The 4,887-nt window shown below is 40.2% G+C and overlaps 1 non-coding gene across 1 annotated transcript; it reads left to right on the top strand.

Moving 5' to 3' along the window:
- The first annotated feature begins 3,214 nt into the window (after positions 1–3,214).
- LOC115869800 lies at positions 3,215–3,318 on the top strand. Its single transcript, XR_004046382.1, has one exon. It is a non-coding gene; the product is annotated as a U6 spliceosomal RNA (small nuclear RNA).
- The last annotated feature ends 1,569 nt before the right edge of the window (positions 3,319–4,887 follow it).

Raw genomic sequence — 4,887 nt, 5'->3', positions numbered from 1 at the left:
GGGGGGACATGGGAGAGTGGGAGGTAGGGTAAAGAATGGGGGGAGCCAACAAACCCAGGGACAAGGGATGAACAAGTGATCTAAAATCGATGGCCAGGAAGGCATAGAATGCCTGGTAGGGTTTGTTCAAGTGCAATGTAGCCAAGAGGAATTACTGAAAGCTGAATGAAGGTCAAACATGATAGTGGGACAAGAGAAAAGTAAAAGGAAATAGAGCAGTGGTTCTCAACCTTCTTTATGCTGTAACCCTTTAAGACAGTTCCTCATGTTGTGATGACCTTCCAACCATAACATTATTTTAGTTGCTACTTCATAACTGTAATTTTGCTACTGTTATGATCCAGCTGACCACTGTGAAAGGGTCGTTAGACACCAAGGGGGTCACGACCCATAGGTTGAGAACCACTGAAATAGAGGAAAGCATTAGGAGGCAAAGGACATTTATAGAAGTATAGATACAGACATGCACATATATAAATATATTTATATATAATGATAGGGACATAGATCTATGTACATATACTTCTATATTAAGTATTAAGGTAGCAGATGGACATTGGACCTCTACTCAGGTACTCCCTCAACATAAGAGCACTTTGTTCTAATAACCTGACATTTTGTGATGCTTACCTTTCCAACATGATCACTGAAGACAAAATGGGTGCATAAGCAAATGTGGTGAAGAAAGCTGATGGTGCCAGCTATTGAAAGATATAGTGTCTGTGGTCTTAAAGGCTTGAAGATAAACAAGCAGCCTTCTAGCTGGGAAGCAGCAAAGCCCACATGGAAGAAGCACAGCACCTGTGTGATCATGAGGTGTCGACGGGATCAGGTTTCAGACATCAGAAGACCCAAAACAAACAATCATATCAATGCAAATGAGGGCTGGTGGAGAGGAGACCCAAAGCCCATCTGTAGGCATTGGACATCCCCTCACAGAAGGGTCACAAGGAAGGGACGAGCCAGCCAAGGTGTAGTATAGCACCAACAGGACAAAACATACAACATTCCTCTAGTTCTTTAATGTTTCCTCCCCTCACCCACCCACTATCATGACCCAGTTGTACCTGACAAATCTGGATAGACCAGAGCATGTACACTGATACATATAGGGACTCTTGACACACAGACTTCAGGGCAGATAAACCCCTCAGGAACAATAATGGGAGTAGCAATACCATGAAGGTAGAGGAAAGGTGGGGGAAGAAGGAGAAACTGATTACAATGATCTAAATATTCCCCCCTCTCCCCCAGGGTGACAACAACAGAAACATGCGTGAAAGGAGACAGTGGATGGTGTAAGATATGGAAATAATAATAATTTATAATTTAGCAAGGGTTCATGAGAGTGGGAGGATGGAGGAGGGAGGAAAAAATAAATGAGGAGCTTATACCAAGGGCTCAAGTAGAGAGAAAATGTTTTGAAAAGGATGATGGCAACATGTATACAAATGTGCTTGACACAGTGGATGTATGGATTGTTGTAAGAGCCCCACTAAAATGATTAATGATAATAATAAATAGACAACCTCTGTTCCATTTTTTGACATTAAACTAGCTTATTGCAATAGTTTAGCTCTGAGTGTATGGAGTTAGAAGTGTTTATATTGCAGCCTTATTCGCTATTTCTATTGTTTGTCCTTCGACACATAACTAAAGCATGTTTAAGATGTAAAAATTCACTGCCATCGAGCTGATGCAGGCTCATGGCAAGCCTATTAAGCCAAAGGGCAGAGCTAGCCTTTGGAGTTTCCGAGACTGTAACTCTTTAAGAGAGTAGAAAGCCTAGTGTTTCTCCTATGGAGCAGCAGGTGGTTTCAAACTTCTGGCCTTATGGGTACCAAACCAACTTGGAGTTATTACACTACCAGGATTTCTTAAAGCTTTGTAAGTCTAGGTCAAGTCAATGTGGCTGCGGAGGATTTCTATCTCTGAGAGATTTTGTAAGAATTGAATGTATAATGTATAGTCTGCTTTTAACGGATTATCAAAATGATTAGCTAAAATGACAATTTTGCGTGTGCTTTCATTAAAAATGTCCACCGCAAGATCATAAGGGCAGCATTCAGTCAGGGACAAAGTTCAGAGTGCAAGAAGGGATAGGAAAGAAAGGGCAAATGGAAACAGGGAGATGCTGTTGTGGGGATTGTCAGTGGCATGAACCAAAATAAAATGTGTACAGATTGTTGAAGAGATAGCTGATTTGCCCTGTAAATCTTCACCCAAATCACAATAAAAAGTTTTTTATAAAAACTAAAAATAACAATTTCCACCTCAGGTAACAATTTTCTATTCATCATTTGGGTACATTGCTTATGTTAGATTATGTTTGCCCAGTTTCTTTCTTGCCCAAGAAAAGGAAACCTTCAATGAGATAGATGCGTTGACAAAATAGCTGCAACAATGGATTCAGACATACCAACAGCCATGAAGATGGCCCAGGACCGTATTTTTTAATTTTTTCAATATGTATACTTGTGGCATCCTTAAATTTGATTACAGCAGAAAGTTACATTATAACTTTTAAGATGTGTTCCATTATGGGGATTTTTAAATAAGCATGGAACTCTAGGGGAAAGTAAACAAACTGCCTCTGTAGATCCATCTTCATAATCCATCAATACTTTGCAAATCTTTTGAATCTATTTCCTGAGAACTAAGATCTATGTCAATATGACTTAGTAGGGGTGAGATGGGGGTGCATATTTTCCCAGAAAACTGTTGCACTGGAAAGATAAGACTAAATTAGTAAATAACATCGTTTGCTTCATGACATTATCATTTATCAATTTAAGAAATAATAGTCTTCTCATCTGGGAAAGCTGATCACAATTAACAATTTACTTATTAAAATGAGAATTTTGCTACCTCACTGTATCCATTAGCCCTAAATTATTTCATCATGACCTTTGCCCAATCTCAATCAACGCCCTCCCTGCCTGAAACCATTGCAGGGTGAGATATTGCTAAGACTGCTGAAACGATGCTCTCCCTTTTAGAAATGTTATTGAACAATATCACTCTGTTATAAATAGGTTGTCTGGTGCCATCGTCAGAGAAGTAAATGCCTATATACCGGTATATGATTATAAGAAGGCCCGGTTGCACAATAGTTATGTGCTAGCTGCTATCTAAAAGGTTGGTGGTTCAAACCCATCCCTCTGTACTGAACAAGAAAAGCCTGGCAATCTGCTCCATTAAATGTTGCCGCCTAGTGCTTACTTTGGGCAGCACATATATTACAACCGGAATGATAGAAGATTAGCATGGTCCCTGCACAAAGAGGACATGTAAATTAGTGAAATGCGCCATATTTTTTTTAACCAAGACACAGACTTTTAGGCCAATGGAATAGACTTCGGAGGTTACCAAGGAAGGGAGAACAAAAAGGGAAGATGAGTAGAGGGTTGGCAGGTATTTGGGTGAAGGGGTTTGGTGATCCACAACAGAAATGAGACATCAAAGGAGAGAGATTAGGGTCAACTCAAGAGGGTGGAGTGGGGGTGGTAAGGGGATTTGACAAATAACTTAAAGTGTTAAACTCAGGGTCAGAAATGTAAACCTCCCTCCTAATTCACTACACACACACACACACACACACACACACACACACACACACATTTAACACTATAGCTTAGAAAATCCTATGAGCAGTTCTAGCTATTTCATGGGACCATTATGAGTTAAAAATCAACTCCAGAGTACCCAACAACATCTATGATGTATGTGTGTAATTTTATCTTGGCAAAGTAAAAAGCAAAATCAAGACTTAATACCATTTGAACAGTGTGCATCTTTAATTGATCAGGCCTTTTTCAATAACACAATCACCATGCTGTTATTATATTTAACATAATTAGCTACTAATTCTTAATATCAACAAATACTCCATTCAAATTCAAATTTCTCTGATTATCTCAAAGGTGATTTTTTTATAGTAACATATTTCTATAGCTTTATTTTTTGTTAACCCATCAGATAAAGAGATTTACAAAAAAGAAGCATCTTTTCAGAGGTGAAGCTATCAGACTTCTAGGGCGGCAGCTGATTGTTGGCTCAATTTGATGTTTTTTCTTTTATATTACCATTCAAATAAATTACTTACATTACATTTGGTTAGTATGTCTCTAAAGTCTCTTTCAAAAGGAGCACTGGTCTGAGGGGCCGGCCCCAATCCCAACTACGTGGACAGTGCCCCCACCCAGAAAAATTCACTTCAGAGGACAGCCCTGAAGCTACAGTTCAGAGAGAGGGACACGTCCAATCAGAGTACACAGTAGAAAACAAGGGGTCGGGGGAGTGGAGCACATCCTGACCTACCAAGCCCTGAGGACAATATTCCTGCTCAGAGTAGCCAAAGCACAAACAGGATCATAGGGCCTACCCCACCACGAGATACGACGTCCCTCAATGACCCATAGGGCTACTGGGGACAATACTAGAGACACAGTGTGGGAACTGTGCCTGATAGGACACCACCACACTGAGGAAAACACTAAGGGTGTGCAACAGAACAGCAAGGAGAGCAGAACAATGAAATCCCCAGGGGAATTCCAAAAACAGACTGTGGGGCCAGGGTGTGGCACCCCATCAGACTCAATCAGAAAATACTCCTAAAGGTCGACAAACAGACCTTGAACTATAGGCTTTTCTTTTTCTTGTCTTTGGTTTTGTTGTTGTTTTGTTTTCTTTTGTTGCTTTGATTTTCTCTGGTTTGTTTTTGTGCTTATCATTGTTTCTGCATGTCTATTTAGATAATATAGGTGGGATAAACAATCCGGAGGAGAAAACAATGGGAATGACTGTTCTGGGGGGACATGAGGTGAGGGGCATGTGGGGAAAAGGAAGTGGGTGTTAACAGGGACAAGGGCATAACAAGCAATATAA

This window comes from Echinops telfairi, unplaced genomic scaffold, assembly GCF_000313985.2.
Source record: "Echinops telfairi isolate 266 unplaced genomic scaffold, ASM31398v2 ScPeMD7_50;HRSCAF=174, whole genome shotgun sequence".
In the NCBI taxonomy this organism is placed as follows: domain Eukaryota; kingdom Metazoa; phylum Chordata; class Mammalia; order Afrosoricida; family Tenrecidae; genus Echinops; species Echinops telfairi.
This window is presented reverse-complemented; position numbering and strand designations above follow the sequence as displayed.